The following is a 21,298-nucleotide window of genomic DNA, read 5'->3' on the forward strand; positions in this document are numbered from 1 at the left end:
TCAATTTCCGCTTTTCACTGTCTCTAGTATGGACTTGAACTCTGCTACTATGTTTTTTCTCTCCTTGCGATCTTTCCTAACCCCATCTGTCTTAGTTTCCTCGGGCAGCTATATGAAACGACGGCAACTGGGTGGCTTTAACACAACAGAAGTGTGTTCTCTCACAGTTCTGGAGGCCAGAAGTCTGAAATCCAGGTGTTGGCAGGGTTGGTTCCTTCTGGAGGCTCTGAGGGTGAGTCTGTTCCATGCCCCTCTCCTGGCTTATGGCATTTCTTGGCTTGTAGCTATATCACTCCAATCTCTGCCGCTACCTTCACACGGCCTCCTCCTGTTTCTCTCCTGTCTGTGTTTCTTTTTTAATATGGACACTTATCATTGGATTTAGGGCCCACCCAGTTCATCCAGGATGATCTCATCTTGAGATTCTTAATTATATCTGCAAAGACCCTTTTCCCAAGTAAGGTTACATTCGCAATTACCAAGGGGTAGGACTTGGACAGGTCTTTTTGGAGACCACAGTTCAAGGCACTACACAGTCCACGTCCACGTCCCTTTTTTTATAGCCTCATGCTGCCTTTTCCCATCTGTCGGGGCTGCCCTGTGCTTTCCCGCTCCTGTTTTGCAGAGCACGTCTTTCCGTTAAGGTTGCCACACCGTTTCCTGACGTCTTCTGGTTCCTTTAGGAAACTGCTGTGAGCCGCCTGCTCTCGTGTTGCAGAATGCTGATTCCCTTTCCATGCTCAGCAGTGTTCTTTCACAGTCCTTTGTGGTTGATGCTTTTGCCTCCGTATTGTCCCTCAGACACAGAAACATTAACCCACACTCCAGGATTTTAAGTAGACAGGATGTGTAGATTGCCTCTGGTCCTGTCCTCTTATTACTTGTTTGGTGGCTCCATCCCATTCTCAGGGTTTGGTCTGGGCAACAGGATCAAGTGGGCTTTGCTCAATCCATGTCCCAGTTTCCAGCAGGTTCTGCCAATTGCAGCCCAGCTGAACGAAGGTGGCATCCGCTCTGGTCCAGCTAAATGGTTCTTGGATTTTCTGAACAGATAAAATAAGCAAAAGTCCCAGCATGCACTGCTACTGGGGAGTTTCCTAGTGTTCTCCTCACCCCCACTCCCCCTACAATGATCACCTTTGCTTCCCAGAATCCCATGCATCATGAAAGACCCCTGCTTGCCCACTTTCTCTCAATGACTAGGGGACATTACTCCAATAGCATCTGTGGGAGAGGGACAGCTATCCAGTTTTCAGAGTGGCACAGATTCCGGGTCTCTGACTGGGGGCAAATGATGGAGGAGGTTCTGAGCCCCTTCCTGCCTTTGTCCCCGGTCTCTCTCCAACACCGGCCCCCCACCCCCACTATTGTCATCAGCATGGGCTCCTCCCAGATCCTGGCATGGGGCTGGCAGCTGTTCCCCACAATGCATAAGGTTTCATATTTCTCACTACGTTCATGGGTATTTAGTGGAAAACTAAGAATGGCTCTATCAGGGTTTCTAGTTACATGTCATCTTATATAGAAGTCCACAGGTTTTTAGTGCTTTTTTTTTTTTTAAAGCTCAGACTCACTCATTCATGCACATTTATTTATTCAAAAAAAGTAGTGTGTTCACGGCTTGGCTTCCTAGTGGATGTCAGGATAAATCAGCTAATGATACAGGAGAGTTCTGCAAAGATGGAGGAATAGGGAAAAGCCCAGGCCCCCGCCTCTTCCTTCCTCCGCTCTGCAAACCTGACTTCTCCAGAGATCTCTGCATCTTGAAGACCTTGTTCTTGTGCTCCCAAATTAGCAGTCTGTGAAATCAGACACATTTATTGAGAACTTTCTTTTGCTCCAGGCAAAAGTAAGGGGAAAGGAAGTAGCCTAGGGGAGAGGAAGATAAAATCGTTAGGATTCCTGCCCTCATGGTACACAGCTTCCACTTCCCTGCTGTAGAGCACGGTGCCTGTTTTCATCATGGTTTGTGATGATTATTTGAATAATCACCTCACTAGACTCCTGTCAGACTGGCAGCCCCGTGAGTGCAGGAACAGTGTCTGTATCCTTGTTTGTTAGCACAGCTGGGACTGGATAGGGCCGCCTGAAGGACAGGCCATCTGAGCTGGGCTCTGAAGGGTGGATAGGAGTTCTGTGTAGATAAGGAGGGGGGAGCAAGAGAGAGAGGCGAAGTCTCTCTCTCTGGGGTCTCCTCAGCCCAAACCTGACCCTCCTTCTTGGCCTAGTTCTCACTGTGGTTTCTGCTGCGACAGGGAGAAAGTTCCCCTCTGGATCTCCTTAGAGGCTGAACAGCCCCATGTCTGGGCAGTGCTCAGAGAAGGATGAGGTCTGCAGGAATTGATGGCCAGGTTGCCTAGGCCTAAGAGCTCAGCTGGGGAGAATGGACAGAGGCCCATGTTTGCCTCCTCTGGGCTCCCTTCCTTTATCTTTTCAAAGCAGATATAAGTGGTGCCCGTCCCACCGTGGCAGCCGCGGGTTGTGATTACTTTCCAACAGGCACGTTCATGGCTGGGTCTCCTGGATGGGACCCAAAAGCCATTTGCCCGGGAGGCAGAATCTGAGTCAGGTCCAGCTGGGTCTTCCCATCTTTTATTTGCCCAATCCTATTAATAATTAACGATACAGTAATGAGAATTGCTTTTAATAGAATCCGCTGCCATGGCATTCTGTTCCCCGCCAAGGGTTTCCCCCAGAAGGATTCACGGTCACATGGCTGTACCTCCTGCCACCTCACTGGAAGGTCCCCTGCCGTTGTCCTTCCCTCCTCTCTTCTGGGCCTGAGCCCCCTCCCTGCTGACCTGGAAGCCCCACTTTCTCCTCTACCATTTCCTGTCCCCTCCCTGAAGCCCCGCCCACCAGCCCCTCCAGGTTCCCGCTGTGGCGTGAGGCCGCCCCATCCACCCAGCCAAGCCTCGTCTGTCACCAGGGCAAACTGGTCCCACTGGGCAGGGACACGGACGCCCCCGGAAGCAGCTGTGTGCCCAGCCTGGGGCAGGCGTGAGACCCACACTGTGCGTACAGAGGCTGACACTGGACCCAAACTCACTTCCAGCAAAGGTCAGTAGGATGGGTGTGGAGGAAAGGAAACCCGGCCAGGACGGCTTAAGTCCTGGCTTGGCCACTGTTTATGGGACCGTGGCGAGTGTTGTCACCCCTGCCTCCAGCCTCAGTTTATTCACCTGCAGAATGGGGATGAAGATGGTCCCCACCCCACCAGAATGTTCTGGGGAGAAGGGGAACGCAGCAGATTTCAGGGGAAGCTCCTTAATACTCACTCCCAGAAAATACCCACGGCGTGCCCAGGGTTTAGCTATCGTGATGCTATTCTCTGTGGCCTTATTTATGATATCACAACTTGGAAACCACCTCCGTGTTCAATAATAGGGGATTGGCTCAAATAAGTGTGAGCGTACCAACACTGTGGGCACTCAGCTGCTGTTGGAAAGGGGGCTCGGGCCTGCTTCTGTGCCTAAGAGTCTCCTGGGACTCCTGGCGCCATGCAGTTCTGGGGGCCCGGGGCTGAGATCCTGCACTTCTTGTTTGTGTGTTTGTTTGCCCTCCAGCACAGCTTGCAGGATCTCAGTTACCTGACCAGGGATTGCACCTGGGCAGTGAAAGCCTGGAATCCTAACCACGAGGCCACCAAGGAACTACCCCCTCCCCTGCCCCCAAGATCCTGCACTTCTAACAGCTGCTGCTTGGGGAGCACTCTCTGGGTACCAGCGGGTAGAGGCCTTGGGTGGCGGAGAAGTTTGAGTTCTGCTGGTGAAAGGAAGAACCAGGTTGCAAACCAGAATGTTCTGTGATCCCCTTGCTGGGCTCAAAGCAGAGCTCATGCTGCATACCCAGTACAAAGTCTGGAGGCTAGAGGCTCAGGCACTCAAAGTGCTACGGATGGGTGATGAATTATAGATCATTTCGATTTTTCTCTTTGGTTTATCTTAATTTCAAAATTATCCACAGTTAACGTGTATTACTTTCGTAAATGGAGAAAAATGTAATTTTCTTTAGAAAAAGAACAACTGTTCTCTGCCCTTCCCTACAACACAAGTCAGGGTGATATTCAGCGTGGAAAGATGGGAACGCTGCGGAGACGAGGATCAGTGTGGATTCCGGCCTCGCTCCAGAGCCTGTGTGCCGGGCTGTGGGCTGGCCTGAGCCAGCCATGAGGCTCTGGTGCTCAGCACGTCCCTATGCCAGGCTAAGCCCTCTGCACCCAGCGTCCCCGTCTCCCATACCCCCAGGAGGGGATCAGCACAAGGCACTGGTACCGGCTCCACTTCGCAGCTGAGGGAGCCAGCTGGGAAGTGAAGGACCCATCCAGGGTCCCCCAGCTCCCTGGGGGGTGGGGTGGGGAGGGGCCTGCCAGGAGGAAGCCCCTTCCTCCTTGAAGGTCTTCTTTTGGCCACTAGTCAGGGCAGCCTCACCGGAAAAACAGGTGATGAAGAGCTTTTAAAATTAGCTGGAGTTTTTATGTCCTGGGGGAGGCAATGGGGAGCCATTGAGTGTTCTAAGTGAAGACGAAACGATTCAAGTTGTGAGCAGCTTGGAGCAGAGAGCTGTGGTGACAGGAGACCCAGACCCAGGCCAGGAGGTGATTACAATAGGCTGGGCTGGATAATACAGAACAAGGACAATATTAGTTAACATTTACTCAACTCCTATGATGTCCAAGGACACGATAAACACTCTTCACTTAATCTTTCCAACAGCCTTAGGACGGTGCTGTGGTTCTCCCCATTCTGCAGATGAAGAACTGAGGCTCAGTGCCTCGAGGAGGTGCAGGTGGGATGAGGACCCAGGTCGTGTGACTTCAAAGTGGGTACCCTTAGCACAATGCTACCCCACAGAGAGAACAGAGGGAAAGGAAGATGGGTCCCAGGGAAGGAGTGGGGCGTGAGGATGGAGCTGGAGTGGGATGGGGTGGGATGGAGCCATCCTTTGACCATCACTAGTGACCCCATCTCCCAGGCAGGCCTTGAGCCAAGCTAGAGGATTAGAGATAAACAAGACGCAGCCCCTCCTGGACAGTCTAGTGGAGGTGAGAGACGAGTAGACAGACTGTGGCACAGGAGGGCCAGGGGCACCTCCCCGGAGGAGAGAAAGCCCCGGCTGGGTCCTAAAGAATGAATAGCTGATCCGATGACACAGGAGAGAATTCCAGTCCTCCGAACAGCATGTGCAAGGGCACAGAGGCCAGAAGATAGCTGGTCTGGCTGGAGCAGAGGTGGGGGGCGGGGAGGCTGCAGGTCCCCAGAGCCTTCAAAGCCAAGGGAAGGAGCCGATTGGGGGCATTTGTGTTACTGGGTCATCGTGGGCTGGCATGACACTTCACCAGAACTGCAGGGCCCTTTGTGTGGATCATTGGGGGCCGTCCTGGAGGGGGTCCTGGGAGAGGCTGGTGTGGTGTTCCAGGTGGGAGACGGAGGAGCAGTAGAGGGGGGCACGGTGGCTGGGAGGGGGCGCAGATGTGCGATGCCCTAGGGAGGCAGAGTGACTGCACACTGTGGGAGGCGTGAGGAGGAGAGGAAGCAGGATGGCTGGGTGCCACCCGTGGGCAGTGGTTCCCAGAGAGGGGGCGATGAAGTTTGGGGGACTCACTCGCTCTGTGGGCAGCAGAGAGGGGCAGGTGTAGAGGACCGCTCTCCAGGGTGCCCTGGATGTCCCACACCCTAGCTGTGGTCCTCCCATGGGGCTGCTGGGAAATGCTGGCCCCTGTTGCTGTGGCTGCGGGCCTCCACTACAGGGCTCTGGCTGGAATCTCTGGTGGGGTAGAAGGCACCAGCCCAAATGATGCTGGAGCTGCCTTGAGCTGAGGTAGGGGCGGCATCTCATCAAATCCTCCCTCCAGCCTCTCTCAGCAGGAACATACTTGGGGTAATTTGCAGAGGGGGGAAACTGAGGCCTGGTGTCCTGTGCTCAAGGACACACATCTGGAGGGTGATGGGATCCATCGGAGAGGCTCTGAGACTGTCCCTGGGCACTTTGCTTGTCCAGGCCAGAGGAGGGGGTGGGAGTGCATTGTGACCCCTGCTCTCTGGGAGCTAGCCCTCCCCTGCCAGCCTCTGCCCAGGGACATCAAGTAGTGGGGCGTGGTGTCCTGGAGCCTTGGCGGGAGCTGGCCCTGGAACAGGAGAGTGAGGGGGAAGCAGCCTGCAGAGAGGAGAGGGGAGACAACCCGAGCTGCAGCCTTCCTTAACAGCGTTCCCCTGCTTCCTGGGAAGCAGACAGCCCACTCTGCACAGTGTCACACCGGCACTGTACCCAGCAGATGCAGCCAGAAACTGGCACTGCCCACTGGCCCGGCTCAGCCAGCAGCCAGGACCACAGAGGCTGAGACCCTTGGGCTGGGAGCGCTTGGGTCTCCATCTCTTAATTTCATGGCTGTTACCCAGTTAATTCTCACTGAACCTTGTGGGGTGGGTACTATTACCATCCCCATTTTACAGACGAGGACACTGAGGTCCAGAGAGAATGACATGAGCTGGAGCCTGAAACTCGCAAGGTGCAGGGCCTGCCTTCCCAGTACACACCAGTGAAGCCCAGCTCCTTGAGTGGAGTCCTCAGGCACAGCTGGTGAGGGGGCCTTCATCACCCCACGTGAGTAGCTGGAAACTGAGGCTCAGCCTGGGTGGAGACTGGGGCAAGGTCACACAGTCAGGCTGCAAGGCCCCTTCCCCTGCCCCATGCCACCCATCGGCCTCCCTGCCGACCCCCACAGAGGGGAGTGCCAGGAGGTCCACGGGAGGATGCCCCTTTCTCAGGGCCAGAAGGGAAGAAGAAGAGACAGGGGCGGGTGATCCAAGGTTCTGATCACCTGAGCTGCTGAGACCTGGCTCCGCTTGCCCAGGGAGGTGGCCCTGGCCAGCAGACCCGGGCAGCTCGCCACACACCCAGATGCCCCAGGATGCCCCAGGAGAGTAGGAGTAGTCAGAGCCAGAGCCAGCTTTATCTCATCACATCCATGCATGGTACTGTGGAAGCCAGACCTGGAGGTTCTAGAGCAATGTTCTGGGAGCTCAAAGGAGCCTCAGTCCCCCAGCCTCCCAGGCCAGTACCCCCGCCCCAAGATGGGATCCCCCTGGCAGGCAAACCAAAATCATTTGGGAAATTCTACAAGCTCTGTCCTTGTGTTGGAAACAAACCATCCACGTCAGCCCATGAAGGCACTGAGAAGTCCCGCAAGAAAGAACCCGACTCAATTTTGCTTAATCCGGCCTTGCCCACAATTTACTGAGCCGTGAACTCCAATCTTTCCATGAAATATGTATTAGCATCTGTGGCACATTAAACATGGCCACAGATTCTTTGGCACTCCCGTCATCGAGAGGCGGGGTCTATTCTCCCTTCCCTTCAGCCTGGGTGGGCCACGCGACCGCTTTGACCGGTGAGGACAGCAGAAGCGACACTGGAACAGTTCCAGAACTGGCCTGGCAGCTTCACCTCTTGCCTCTTGGAGCCTTGAGTCTTGACACAAGAAATCCAGTCTCGGTTGCTGGAAAGGGCATAGGATGCAGCAGCAAGATGAGGCCATCCTGGGCACCCAGCCCAGCGGAGCCTTCAGATGACTCCGGCCTCAGCTGCTATCTGCCTACAACTGCATGAGAGACTCCAAGCAAGAACCTGCCCAGCTAAGCCCCATCAACTCCGGCATCACCAGGAAGACTAATAAACTAATGCTTGAAACCACTGCACGGGGGGTGGTTTATCACACAGCAGTGGACAACTGGAACAGCGCCCTACAGACCCCCTCAGGTGATGACCTCCACCCCATCCTCCTTGTCCATCACACCATGCCAGACCCCTCAGTCCTTGCACCACGCCTTTGTTCAGGGCACGCCCTCTGCCTCCTTTTCTATTTGGGAAGATCTTTCTAGACGGAGCTCTTAGGAAGCCTCCACTTTGAAGACTTTTCTAACAACCATCAAGGCAGCTGCAGCAACCCAAGGCTGGGATCTGCCTGGGCTCGCACTTGCCAGCTGTATGAACTGGGACAGGTTTGGGCCTCAGTTTCTTCAGCTGTAAAATGGGGATAATAATGGGAATTACTGCATGAGGCTGTTGTGTAGATTTAACAAGGCAGCAGGGGTAAAGCCTGTGGTAGGTGCTGTATAAATGTGGCCATTACTAGCCGCTCAGTTCCTCCGCTGGCATATGGCCTAACACTGGGAGAGGGGCATTTGCACTCTGGCTGCCCGGGACCAGGCCTTCACTCTCCGCAGGGCAGGTCTCCTGTAGCTCACCCAAGCACGGCCTCGTGAAGCTGCTGGTGCTCAAGGGAGGTTTGGTGGAGGATGAAAGGCTCAGACTCCTCGACCTGTCCTCCTGGGAGGATCCCTGGAGATTAGGGAGCACAGTTCCCTTATTTTTACTGAGACCCAGAGAGATAGTGGGCCTGACCCAAGGTCACACAGCTGGTTCTGGAACTGGACCCCAGGCCTCAGCATGCCATCCCATGCCTTGTCTGACACGGTGGTCCCCAAGTCTCAGGCACTGGCCTCTTTGACTCCTCTAGTCCCTCTTGTGTCCTCCCTGCCCCTGGAGCCTCCTGAGGTGCAAGTTACCCCACAGCCTGATTGCTGGCTCCATGGTGAGACCCACTGGCTGCGGAGGGCACAGCCTGACCGAGGGTCCTCCTCACTCTCCCTTTTCTCTGTTCTCTCCATAGATGCGATCAGCCACGGAATGTGAACTGGGCACCCATAACGTGCCATGCAGAGATGCAAGCTGTCCTGCCAACCACAGACGGCCGTGGGGAAACCCCAAACCTGCATTCGCGGAAAGATGTGGGGATGCTATCAACTACCCCGGCCTGCAAGTGCAGCAGTGTGTGAGAGCCTGACACGTGGCCCAAATCCCAGCCGCTCCTCTCACTAGCTGGGGGATCTTGGGTGTGTTACTGCTCCGAGCCTCACCTTCCCCATCTGTAAACTGGGGGAATAAGAACCTTTCCACCAGGGATGAGCTCCATTTTGGAGAGCGAGGGGCCATGTTGGGCATCTAGACCAACGCCCCTCCTTCAAGATCTGACAGCCCTTCCCACCGCCTCTCCGCCCTTTCTTCCTGTCAGTTCCTAGGTGGGTTCCGGTTCTAAACCCACTTGGGGTGTCCTGGGGCTCAAGGAGGATAGAGTCTAGAACCTTTGGGGAAGATCATAGGGTCCCAGAGAAATCCTTCCTGCAGAGGAAAGGTGGCTGGCATGGGCAGGGCAGGCCTCGGGCTAGGGTCCCACAGGCCTCAGACACCAATGCCAGTCCGTGTGGGAGCCATGGGATTCTCTCTCCCAGGGTTTGTGGGGATGAGTTTGTGTATTTGTTTCACAGAGAGGGGTGTGTGTGTGTGCACGTGTGTGGTGTCTGCCCGGTGCCGGGAGCTGGGGACAGGGAGGGGGTGGTCCTGCAGCTGCCTTCAGTCCCAGGAGAGCTCCACAAGCCAGGCCTGTCCCTGCCTCTGGGGCAACCCCAGGACCCTGATTTGAGAGCATTGCTACTGCCCATTGCTGCAGCCGGATTAGAGCTGAGAGCTTCAAACAGAGCCCTCCTGACAACAGGCCTGGAGGCCGGGCTTAAAGAGGCCGCTGAAATTATAAACAGCCACCTTCCCAGTGACTCCCCAGTCCTTCCGGGGCGGGGGGGGGGGGGATGTTCCACCAGCCCCTTCACCATCTTCCAGTCCAGCCGCCAGCCAGCTTCAGGGAGGGCGGGTGGGGCAAGGAGGAGCTGGCGCCTGTCAGAAGGGTTGTGCTCAAAACAAAACAAACACGAGTCCCTACAGTAAAGGACACACTGGTTTGAAGTTGCAGGGAGCAGGGAGCGTCTGCCAAGAGACCCAGCTGGTGACCCTGAGGATGCTGCCTAAGGATTCCTCCATTATTAAGGAATACGCTCCTTCTCCCCAGCTCTTTTGCGCTTCTGTGTCAGGCTCAGAAATGGCTTAAGGGGAGGGGCTGGCATTCAACTCCGGGGTCTAGGCAACCATGCCATCCATCTGGCCTCGCTGGAATTCAGCTTCCCCACTCCTGGAGGAGAAGAGACAGGCAGGGAGGAGAGACAGAGGGAGCAGGCAGTGCAAACCGAGGACCCGTTCTGGGTCAGGCACCGAGGCAAGTGCTGTGAAGGGTCGGATCACCTCTGAGCCTAGGTCCCAGCTCACAAAAAGCGAGTCCGCGGAAGTCAATTTTGTTGAGCTAGTTAAATGGCTGGTAACCCCGCCCCCAGGTCCCTTCCATGCCCACCAGGCACTTCACCTCTCAGGGCTTCCCTTTTCCATCTGTGAATTAAAGGAGAGACAAGGGCAACGATGACCGGCATTGGAGCGTCTGCCCTGCTGGCAGGGGCTGCTGTGGCCCCGTTGCACAGGTGGGAGACCGAGGCCGGCCAGGTGTGCAGGGACTTACAGCCCTCGGGACCACACTGCCAGGACAAAGCCCAGGAGGGATTAGAACTCAACTCCGTCTCATTCCACACTCGAGCTCTTTAAACTCTCCCTTTGTGCGTGCCTGTAACTGATTGCCCCACCAACTGATTAACTGATTGATTAACTGATTGACTGATTACCTGCCACGGCCCCTCCTCCTGACGGGCCTTCCAGGGAGCCCCCTCCGACCCCCACTGCCCAGCTCACGTTCCTCCGACCACGCACCCCAGGTGCGCCCCCAACAAGCAGTGTGGAAGGGGGCGGGGCCTGGGCGGGGCTCCCGCGGCTTCCCGCCCCCGCCCGCCAGCCGCCGGCTTCTTAATCTGCAGCCCTTGTGGCTCTGCCTGTCGCCCGCCGGTTGTCAGGGAAACGACCTCTCCCCTCTGAACCTTCAAAGGGCTCCTCCCACTCCTGCGGGCGGGAGCTGGGGTCCTTGGATGAGAGACCGGGGAGACAGAGACGGGGGAGGGATACCCAGAGATGGAGAGACAGCGCAGCGAGAGGGAGAGACAGGGAGACAGAGACAGAGACGCACCCTGGCAGGGAGAGACGACACAGGCCGCAGAGAGAATGGAGGTGGAGAAAAAAGCGACAGTGACAAGAAAACGCACCCCCGCCCCTGCCACAGCAACAGAGGCAGAGAGATGGAGAGAGACAGTCACAGCCGTGTACAGAGACAGGGAGAGAGATCTTGGGAGAGGCAGGGTCAGCATAGAGATGGGGGGTGGGGGGCGGTGGACGGGGCCCCCCAAAGAGAAAAGACTAGGGCCAGCCAGGGGGAGAGAGTCGGGAGGCGGCGAACTTGTGAAAATAAATATTTATAAAATGAGAGTTTCTAAATTCTTTTTGCATTTCCGTAGTAAATTATTCATCTGTGTATCTCCCTCTCTCCTAACTGCTTAGGGAGCTGTCAAGGGGGGTGTGGCTTTCTGTGTTCCCCCCCCCGCCCCGCCCCGTCTTCCTCCCCCACCCTCTTCCTCCCCCCTCCCCCACCTCTCTCCGTCTATCCCCTTCCCCCCTCCCTAATCCTCTCCTTCCTGCCCCTTCCTTCCCTCCTCCTCCCTCTTCTCCCCACTCCGTTTCCTATCCCCTCTAACCCCTCTCCCGTCTCCCGCCTCCCCTCCTCCCCACTTCCCTCCTCCCGCTTCCCGTCTCCCCCTCCCCTTCCTGCTCCGGTTGGAGCTGAGCACCGGAGGCTGGCGGGGAGGGGCCGCCGCCCGGAGGTGACCGGCTGCCACGCTCTCGCGTTTCCTCCCCGCCTTAAATAAGAATAATTGTCTAAGTCAGCGGGGCTGGGATTAAAAAAACACTCGTCGCTGGCAGTCTGGCACCCCCAACCGGGACCACGGAAATCTTCCTCCAGAGGACTGGGGACGCTGGAGTTGGGGGGAAGGTGGAAGCTGGGCCAGGAGGGGGCTGCCGTCCCAGGAGGGCCCCGGCTGGAGCCAGAGGCCACACTGCTTCCAGGGGACCTTGCTGAACCTCAGTTTTCTGCTCTGTGGGATGGGGCCAAAGACTAACTTCCTGTTCTCTAGGGCCACACCAGCTCTCAAATCTGTTTGTGAGTCTAGAAGTTTTCAAGGCCCCTCTGATCAATGCCCACAGCTGATCAGGCAAAAAGGAGGAACAGGGGAATGAGTCTTCAAGGTATGATGTGAGTTCCTAAAGTCAGGCAAGGAGTGGGGAAAAGCCCGCCCAGCACCCAGGCACAGTGGGCCACACCACTCTCGGTCTGTGGCCTTGAGCACAGGCTCCGTTTCCTCACCTGCAAACTGAGCCGTGATGCCTCCCTCCCCTTGACAGAGGACAAGGGCCCTCCCCCTGCGAACTGCTGCACACCTCAGCGTCAGCGGCTAAGTGGCAGTTGTCCTGTGCCCAGCCATCCCCCTCCCCGCCCAGCCTCCAGGTCACCTGCACTAAACAGCAACAGGAAAGAGGGCCGGAACCTCTTCTCTCCCAGCAAGGAGCAGTCAGCACCAGAGAAACCAAGGTAGGTGGCAGATCAGGGCCTTCCCTGCTACCAACACCAGCCTAGAAGTCAGGAGCAAACCTTTGGGGATTCTTCAGAGATCTGCATCCTTTTCCTCCGTGTGATGCTGCAGGTGGAAGGCGGCCTTCCCTTTCTGGGCCAGGAGGCCCGGGTGTCAGGTCCTGAGTTTGATTCGTGACCCTGCTGTTTGACCTTAGCCTTTGACCTTTCCCTCTGGGGCAAAGAGTTCCAAGGTTCCTTCCAGCCCCTGCCTGTTTAGGATTCTGTTTTCTTTTTTTTGCTGTACGCGGGCCTCTCACTGTTGTGGCCTCTCCCGTTGCGGAGCACAGGCTCCGGACGCGCAGGCTCAGCGGCCATGGCTCACGGGCCCAGCCGCTCCGCGGCATGTGGGATCTTCCCAGACCGGGGCACGAACCCGTGTCCCCTGCATCGGCAGGCGGACTCTCAACCACTGCGCCACCAGGGAAGCCCTGTTTACTGCTGTTGACAGTGATGAGCGCCACTGTTCCATGACTCACTAGGTGCCAGGAGCAGTGCTCGGAGCCTCACAGCTCCTTTCAGCCTCCCCCCACCCTTCTCATCTAGGGCGCAGTGACTACTGCCCCATTTTACAGATGAGAACGCTGAAGCTCAGAGCGGGGACTTGCCTCAGATCAAGAGGCTGGACAGCGGCTGACGGGTGCTCTCGCTTTGGCGACACAGAAGGGTGTCCTCGCCCAGCTCCCTGTGCTGCCCACAGGGACATCTTACGTCAGGTCAGCGCTGCCTGGAGGGAAGGTGGCCCTTGGGATCAGAGTTGTCCAGCCTGCCCCAGCCTAGTGACCTCAGGCCCGACAGGACCTTCAGAAACACCGGTCTCTGATCTGAAGACTTCTCTTCGTCTTTTCCATAAGCACAGTGAGAAATGCATTGGGAAAATGACCCCCCTCTGGATAATTATCCCACATCCTGTGACCGGTGACACATTCGCTGGCCTAAAACAGTGGCTTTCAAGCCTCTGATAGACCCTAAGGGGCATTGAGAAAAGGGGGCAAAGAGAGCCAGGGTGGGCTCCTGCTTCACTCAGTATGAATCACTTGGGCAGGATCTGTCTTGAGAAGGAACAAGGCCCAAGGTTGAGGTGGGCAGGTGCATGTGAAGAACCAGTTTGAAACCCACTGTTGTAAATAGTGAGAAGCCGTTTGGGATGGAGAATTGCGGCTTTCTGAAGCCCCCACTTACGTAACTTGGCTCTCCCCCGGCTGCCACCCCAAGGGTGAGCAGACAAACAAAACTGCAGCTAAAGAGGCTTCTCCCAGGACTCTCTGGCCCAGAATCCTTTATGAGGTCACTGCATTCAGTCACTCAGACAGGCCCACCCAGTGGGTGCCGTCATACCCGCAGTGTGAACGCGCAAACTGGGGCTCAGAGACCTTCGGTAATTTGCCCAAGGTCACACAGCCAGCACGAGGCTCAACTAGGACACTCGGGCTTCTGACACTGACTGCCCTGCCCTGAAGAAGCAGCACGGTCACCCAGCGCGTGTCATTGGCTCCTGCCCCCGTCCTGCTCCAGTCAGTGTCAAGCCATCCCCAGGCGTTTCTTTGGGCCCCGGGAGGAATCACAGATTCTCAGGAACAGATCTGAGGAGCTGTTCAAATATATTCAGGAAAGAAAACAGCCACGGCCCCGGACAGAGATGGTCCTGCTGTGGGCACTGCCATGCCCTCCACGTACCCACCCCTCAGCCAGGGCGCCTCTATCCCCGCTGCAGGTGACAGCCATGTTTGCCACTCCCCGATGGAGTTGTCCCTAAAGTTCCAGAGCCCTTGTGCCTCCCAGAGGCCCCAAAGCAGGGCTGCGAGTCTTCCAGGAGCCTGTTTTCCATACATCCCTCACGTCTGTATTGGACCAGGTTCTGGGGCCGCCACCACGCTGCCCCCAGTCAGGCCAGGCCCTGGTTAGTCCTGAGCAGCATTCCCTTCTTCCCTAGAGATGGAGGTCCCCTCGGGAGGGAGGTGAGACAGAAACAGCCTGGGGTTGGCCTACCTTCCACCTTGCCAGAGAGACCCCGACAGGTAGAACCCCCCGGGCCCAAGGTGGGGCCTGCTCTGAGCTTAGGAAGAGTCAGTGTTGCCGATGGTGGGTGGGGGATGGGAGACAGAACAACAGAGCAGAGGGTCAAACTCACTTTTCCACCAGTTGAAGGCACAACTGGGCAAATTGGGGCGGGTCTCAGCCTCTGGGTGTCTGGGAAGCGAAGGAATGAAATCCCGGCTCCCGTGTGTGGAGTGAATGGAACTCTCCTTGCAGGTGGGGAAGTCGTCAGCCCCTGCCCAGTTGGTACCAGACCCTGTGGGATCTGCTCCCTGGAGCTGGACCCGCCGCTTCCAAACTGGAAGCAGAGGGGGGAGGGGAGGCCCAGGCATGGCTGTGGATGAAGGATGGGGGAACTGGGAGGGGAGGGGAAACTAATACCGACTTTCAGTCCCACTCCAGTGACTCATACACCCCACCTTTAGCGAGAAAGTTAGAGATTTTCATCATCACTATCATTAAAGGGGGTGGTTAGAAACACTTAGAATCTATGAAAGAGGGAGATCGTTCGTGCGCGCACGTTAACCATAGTTAGTCATCTCTGGATCTCTGGGTGAGGGGTATTGATGACTTTTCCCTTCTTGTTTGTCGCTTTCGGTGTTGCTTGAATTTATTTATTTATTTTACAAGAAGGGTGTTTTGTTTTTTTCCAGAAACAACAGTGATGTTACCCCAAAAGAGAAAAAAAATTTTTAAAGTCAACAAGACTAAACTCTGTAAATACCAAGACATTCTTCCAAAAAGATGCAGCAGATATGAAAACAACGAAGGGAAAACGTCAGAGGCTCATTGTTCCGCAACCCGAGGAACCAAAGAACCAGACCCAGTGAGTCCCGAAGAAGAGAAGACGAGTTTCAGAAACTCGCGGAAAGAAAGCTCTTGGGGGAACACGAGTGCCTTTGAGAGGAGCCAGTAAGGAGCGGATCCATGAGGTCTCCAGCAAAGAGCTGGAGCCCAAGAGGACTCGGCTCAGGCTGGAACTGTGACTCAGAGGCCGCTCTCTGGGCACCACGGGCAGTGTTTGCTCTCTGTAAGATGGGCATGGCAAGAGCGCCAGTATTAGGACTGGCGTCGCAGAGCCCAGATGGGAAGGGCATCCCCTCTTCCTGCCTCCCTCCCCATCCCCCACCCACCATGGGCAACACTGACTCTTCCTAAGCTCAGAGCAGGCCCCACCTTGGGGCCGGGGCGGGGGGGGGGGGGGTGGTTTCTACCTGTCGGGGCCTCTCTGGCAAGATGGAAGGTAGGCCAACCCCAGGTGGCGGTCCTCTCTGGAAACGCCCTGGGATGGAAAACTCAGCTCCGTTAGCAACTGTTCTTAAAAGCCCCTCCTGACCCTGGAGGCAGCACCTGCCACCAAAGAGCTGTCAGATGGTCCCATGCACCTGCCCTTTGACCAACAGATGCCATTTTTAGGAATTTAGACCACAGAAAGCCTCACACGGGAGACAAAGGGAAAATGCACAGGAAATTCACTGCATCACTGTTTATAACAGGAGAACTTTGGAAAGCGCCTAGACACCCATCCAGGGGGACTGATTACATAATGGGAAGGCACTGCCCAGTGGAGAGCAAAGAGCTGTAACAAACACCTGCCTGCTCCTTCAAGGAGTGAAAAGAGCAATAGGCCTTCGTCGGTATTTCAGGAAGGACACCTGGTTCACACCTTGCTTGTCAACGTAGCTGTGGTTGCCCTGGGAAGGGAGCTGGGGGCTTGGGTAGGAGGGAGAATAATTCTACCCTTAAACCCTTTTCTCTGATTCACTTCACCGTGAGCACGTACTCCCTAGGAAAGCCATCCGCTGGCCTTCCTCCCACTAGGATGCTGAGTAGAAACTTTTGGTGCTCACCCACCCTCAGTTCTCCTCTCCTTCTCAGGACCCGTCACCCTTGCCGCGGGGTGATGAGACCAGTGCTGGCCAGTGGATTGTGGGAAGAAGTGATGTGTTGTTCTTTTCCCTGTCTCAGTGACCCAGAGACGGAGGTGACACAGGAGGCAGCGTGGACCCCGAGCTTTCACACGGAGGACAGTTGCCCTGGAGAATCACCTGGACTCACAGCAGACTTTTGTTGTGTTGAGACAGTTCAATGTGGGGCTTATTTGTTACTGCAGAACAACCTAGCCTTGCTAACTGATACACATTTGGAAAACCACGTTCTTGTTCAAGGGGTACCAGAGAGCTTGGACAGGTCCCTTGACTCCACCAGGCCTCAGTTTCCCCATGTGTGTGGTGAGGCGAGGGGGCTTTTCTCCTCTTACTAGGGCCTGTGCTGCTAAGGTACCCAAACCCTAAAGGCCTGAGGAGTATCTGCCAATACTAAGGGCTGCTGATGTGGAGTGCTTGCTGGACACTGGCCGCTGGCTGGGCCACCTTGGGGATATCACGGAATCCTCACAGTGGCCCCAGGAGGGAGGCACTATCATTATCCCCATTTCCCCAGCAGGAAACTGAGGCTCAAGAAGGTAAGGTCACTGGCCCGGAAGCCCCAGCGTGTGTGATTCTTAACTGCTCTAACGACAACTGCCACCTGGTATTTTACTTTCTCTCTTATAAACACAACTTAAAAGAAAGCCCACTGTTGACAACTTGGGAGAGCTTAGAATAAGGATTTTTTTTTAAATTCACGACCTTAACCATTTTTTTTTTTAACATCTTTATTGGGGTATAATTGCTTTACAATGGTGTGTTCGTTTCTGCTGTATAACAAAGTGAATCAGTTATACATATACATATGTTCCCATATCTCTTCCCTCTTGCGTCACCTTAACCATTTTTAAGTGTACGGTTCAGTGGCATTAAGTCCATTCACGTTCTTGTGCAAGCACCACCACCAGCCATCTCCAGAACTCTTTCTTTTTGGCCGCACCTTGCAGCACGCAGGATCTTACTTCCCCCACCAGGGATCGAACCCTGTCCCCTGAAGTGGAAGCGTGGAGTCTTAACCACTGGACCACCAGGGAAGACCCAGAACCCTTTTTATCCTGCGAAACTTTGTACCTATTAAACACGAACTCCTTATTTACCCCTCCCCCCAGGCCTTGGCACCCACCGTTCTCTATGAATTTACCCATTCTAGATACCTAATATACGTGCAATCATACAATATTTGTCCTTTAGTGTCTGGTTTATTTCAGTTAGCATAATGTCCTCCAGGTTCATCCAAATTGAAGCATGTGTCAGAATGTCCTTCCTTTTTAAGGCTGAATGACATTCCATTATATGTATGTACCACATTTTGTTTATCCATTCATCTGTTGATGGACACTTGGGTTGTTCCCGCCTTTTGGCTACTGTGGATAACGCTGCAGGGAACGTGGGTGTACATATATCTGTTGGAGACCCTGCTTCCAATTCTTTGAGGTATATATCCCAAAGTGGAATTGCTAGATCATATGGTAATTCTATTTTTAATTTTTTGAGGACCCACCATACTGTTTTCCACGGCGGCTGGACCATTTTACATTCCCACCAAGAGTGTACAAGCTTCCAATTTCTCTACATCCTCACCAACACTTATTTTCTGAGTTTTGGTAGTAGCCATCCTAACAGGTCTTAGGTGGTATCTTATTGTGGTTTTGATTTGCACTTCCTGATGGTCACTGAGGGAATGGGATTTTTTTTAATGCCACTGGTGCGGTCCCCTGGACCTGCTTCCAGAGGAGGAAGCAGGGGGCCGGGGTGCTGCTCCAGTCCTGGGGACATCGTAGCCACACCTCAAAGTCCTCGAATCCCAAACAGGTGCGTGGTGCCGTGCTCCTGGGGCACAGTGTGACTGTGCGCCCTAATGACCTGTGCCCACCCCAGCTGGGGTCCCAACTTCTCCAGAACCTCAGCCTCTGACGTTGCAACCCCCTACTTCCCCTACTGGGCCTGAGCAGGAACTGAGCTCGGCCTTTCCAGCCCCACCTGATCCTGTGACCTAGAGTCCCCACCCAGGCCGGGGACACAGAGCACAGAGGAGGCAGCATTACAGGGAGGTGGCGGGGGGGAGAGGGGGTGGTCATCTGCATGTCCCTTGTCCTTCCACGTCTAGTCTAGTGCAGCTTTGTGTGTGGGACAAGGTCAGGGACTTTGGAGCCAGACAGACTCAGTCTGAGTTCCATCTGTGCCGTTTGCCAGCCGTGTGACCTTGGATAAGTCACTTCCCTTCCCAGCCCTCACTTTTCTCATCTGTAAAATGGCTGAAATGGTGCTTGGCAATAGTAAGCACTGACTAACCACTTCCCTTAATGACCAGCATTATCGTCATCCTCACTGTCATCCACATCCAAAGGTACGATCGGGTCCCACCTGTGTCAAACAGTCCATGGCTCCCTATTGCCGGCAGGAGAAAATCCACCACGCTCTCACGGACCGGTGGGCACTGCCTGGACTGGTCCCTGCTGACATCTCCAAACTCCTCTTCCCCTCACTCATCACAATGCAGTCACCTGGGCTGCCTCCTGTCCCTCAAACACCCAGCACTCCTTTCTGCCACTGGCCCTTTGCACATGCTTTTCCTCCTGCCTGAAATGTGCTTTCTTCACTCCACTCCACGCCCATCCCTCCCACGGTTAACTCCTAAAGGCTCTGTCTCACTTCAAACATTACCTCTTCCAAGAAGCCTTCCTGGACATCCCCACCCCTTGTCCACATGGGAACCCTTGGCCTTCACAGCTCCGTACCCACCCCCCACCCCTGCATAGTGCTTCACAGTACTGAAATGTGAAATTATTTGAGGAATGTCAGCCTCCCCAAGTGAGCTGTGAGACTGTCTTGCTCCCCATTATCGTGCACGCACCAAGGACAGGGTTGACCCAGGGGCCCCCCAAATGTTCATCAAATTGAATTATTAATTTCCAGAATCTCCTTGACTTGGGAAACTCAGATTCTTTTCAGCAAAGACAATCCATTACCTACATAACAAAATAGGCTTTAACGTTCATACCTTTGTAAGACTTTTCCACTCATTACACGAACAAATCTGGGAAAACCCTCAGCTTCATCCTGTGCCCTAATTTTTCAGCTCATGGTCACTGAACTCAGAGCAGCTGCCCACAGTTCCTGCTGTGCCTCCTCGCAGCCCAGCCTCCGGCCACCCCTTCCTCAGAACACGCAGGAGGCTGCGGGCTGCTCCAAGTGTCACCCCTTGCCTGGGGATAAATGCCAACCATGAGTAATGGCGGGTTGCTGAGGGAGATGCAGACGCACATTCAGCCCAGTCAGCAAGATCAGCGAAAGCCAATGTGGCCCCTTGCCCGGGGTTAGGGCCTGACTCAGCCGGTCCACACACAGCAGCCCCCCAACCAGTTGGGGAGTGAAGGTGCGGACCCCCAGGGGAACGCGGGGCAGGACGCCCGCTAAGACGTGTTGCCAAAGCCCGTGCATTCGTTGGTTCCTGCATCTTCTCCCTTGTCTATTTCAACAGCCCAGCGACTACCGTCTACTCCAACTGGTTTGGGGGAGGCCCTAGTGAGGCCCAGGGCTCACCCTTTCCCCAGGCCATGGGATGCTGTACAGGATGCTTCAGAGGGCCCCAGGGGAGGTGGTATTCAGAGAGGGGCAGCGCTGAGGTCCATTCAAATGGTTCTCCATGAAAGAACTTTCTTGATGCAGTGATGCAAATAGGCTACAGGAAACAATCACCGTTAGTACCACCGGTGCTGTGATTGTGGTTGGGGCAGCTCAGGGAAAGTGACACCTTGAGGCCTGGAAGAAGGGCGGACTGTCCCCAAATATAGACGAGTTGGGGGAGGACTTGGGACGTGGGGTCAGCGTCTGGTTGGGATCCACAGACACGGACGGTGAGCCTCAGGGTGAATGAGACCGGTTGAGAGGGAAGGTCTGAGCCTGGAAAAAGGAGCCTGGCCTGCGTGGGGGTCCTAGGTTCCCCCAGGGCTCACGTTCCTGTGGGATAGATGATATAGACAAAATGAAACAAACAAGCAACTAGATGGGATGTGGGAGGTGGCAAGGGCAAGGGGCGGAAGTGGGTGGTTAGGGAGGACTCCTGGGGGGGAGAGGGTGGGCCCTGGGGATATCTGGGGGGAAACTCCAGGAGAGAGGGCCCAAGAGACTCCAGGGTACAGTGAACCTGAAAGAGTGGAAAAGAGTGGGGGCGGGGTGGGGGAAGGAGAGGGAAGTAGGGGAGGGGTGGGAGAGGGAAGTAGGGGAGGGGTGGGAGAGGGAGAAGGGGTGGGGGGGGTGTCACACTCACCCACATACACACAGGGAGAGCTTCTCCAGACAGCTGTTCGTGCCCCTTGTTTCCTTCCCAGAATTCCCAGGCTAACCCATCAGGCAACAGGCTACACCCCATCCCCCAATAATCAAAGACCTCCTCATCTATGCAGAGCTTTAGCGGGGCTCAGCCTTTGTGGATCCTCACAGCTGCCTGTGGGGTGTCCTAACCCCCATTCTGCAGCTGAAACAGCCGAGGCTTTCGCTGGAAAGGGGAGCAGATCTGGGACGAGGCTCGGGGAGGCAAGAGGCCTGGAAACCCTCAGGGAAATTCACACTCCAGCTGCTTGCCAGCCCAAGGACAAGCGTTCTCAGCTACTGTCACATCAACACACACACATGCACACTGACACGCACGTGTGTACCCGGACACACTCACAACCCCACCCTCACACTGTCATGTGCACACACTGGCAAACAGATAAACACTCACAATGACACACAAGCATAGCCCAACACACCACCACACAGCGCGCACACACACACACACACACACACACACACACACACACACACGACTGCGCCACACAGCGCGCGCGCGCGCGCACACACACACACACACACACACACACACACACACACACACACACAC

The 21,298-nt window shown here is 55.3% G+C and overlaps 2 long non-coding RNA genes across 19 annotated transcripts in view; both read left to right on the forward strand.

The window, feature by feature from the left end:
• Window positions 1-21,254, forward strand: part of LOC113619608 (uncharacterized) — a 35,717-nt gene extending 14,463 nt beyond the window's left edge. For 7 of the 16 annotated variants that reach the window (XR_003432466.1, XR_003432465.1, XR_003432468.1 and 4 more), the window contains 4 exons: window positions 96-4,821; window positions 6,453-6,603; window positions 7,361-7,758; window positions 8,672-11,150. This is a non-coding gene — a long non-coding RNA (uncharacterized LOC113619608). Of the gene's footprint in view, window positions 1-95; window positions 4,822-6,452; window positions 6,604-7,360; window positions 7,759-8,671; window positions 11,151-17,604; window positions 17,611-21,237 lie in introns of those variants that run through there. The other 9 variants (XR_003432454.1, XR_003432456.1, XR_003432459.1 and 6 more) reach the window with 9 other exon arrangements.
• On the forward strand, window positions 11,522-17,179 carry LOC113619609 (uncharacterized). Of its 3 annotated transcripts, none has more exons than XR_003432471.1 (4): window positions 11,522-12,409; window positions 12,995-13,164; window positions 15,139-15,311; window positions 16,364-17,179. It is a non-coding gene; the product is annotated as an uncharacterized LOC113619609 (long non-coding RNA). The 3 variants fall into 3 exon arrangements; XR_003432469.1 differs by having other exon boundaries at window positions 16,454-17,179; XR_003432470.1 differs by lacking the exon at window positions 12,995-13,164 and having other exon boundaries at window positions 16,454-17,179.
• Window positions 21,255-21,298: the final 44 nt, after the last annotated feature.

This window comes from Aethalodelphis obliquidens, unplaced genomic scaffold (assembly GCF_003676395.1).
Source record: "Aethalodelphis obliquidens isolate GAN/ISIS:26980383/991018 unplaced genomic scaffold, ASM367639v1 scaffold7, whole genome shotgun sequence".
NCBI classification, from domain to species: domain Eukaryota; kingdom Metazoa; phylum Chordata; class Mammalia; order Artiodactyla; family Delphinidae; genus Aethalodelphis; species Aethalodelphis obliquidens.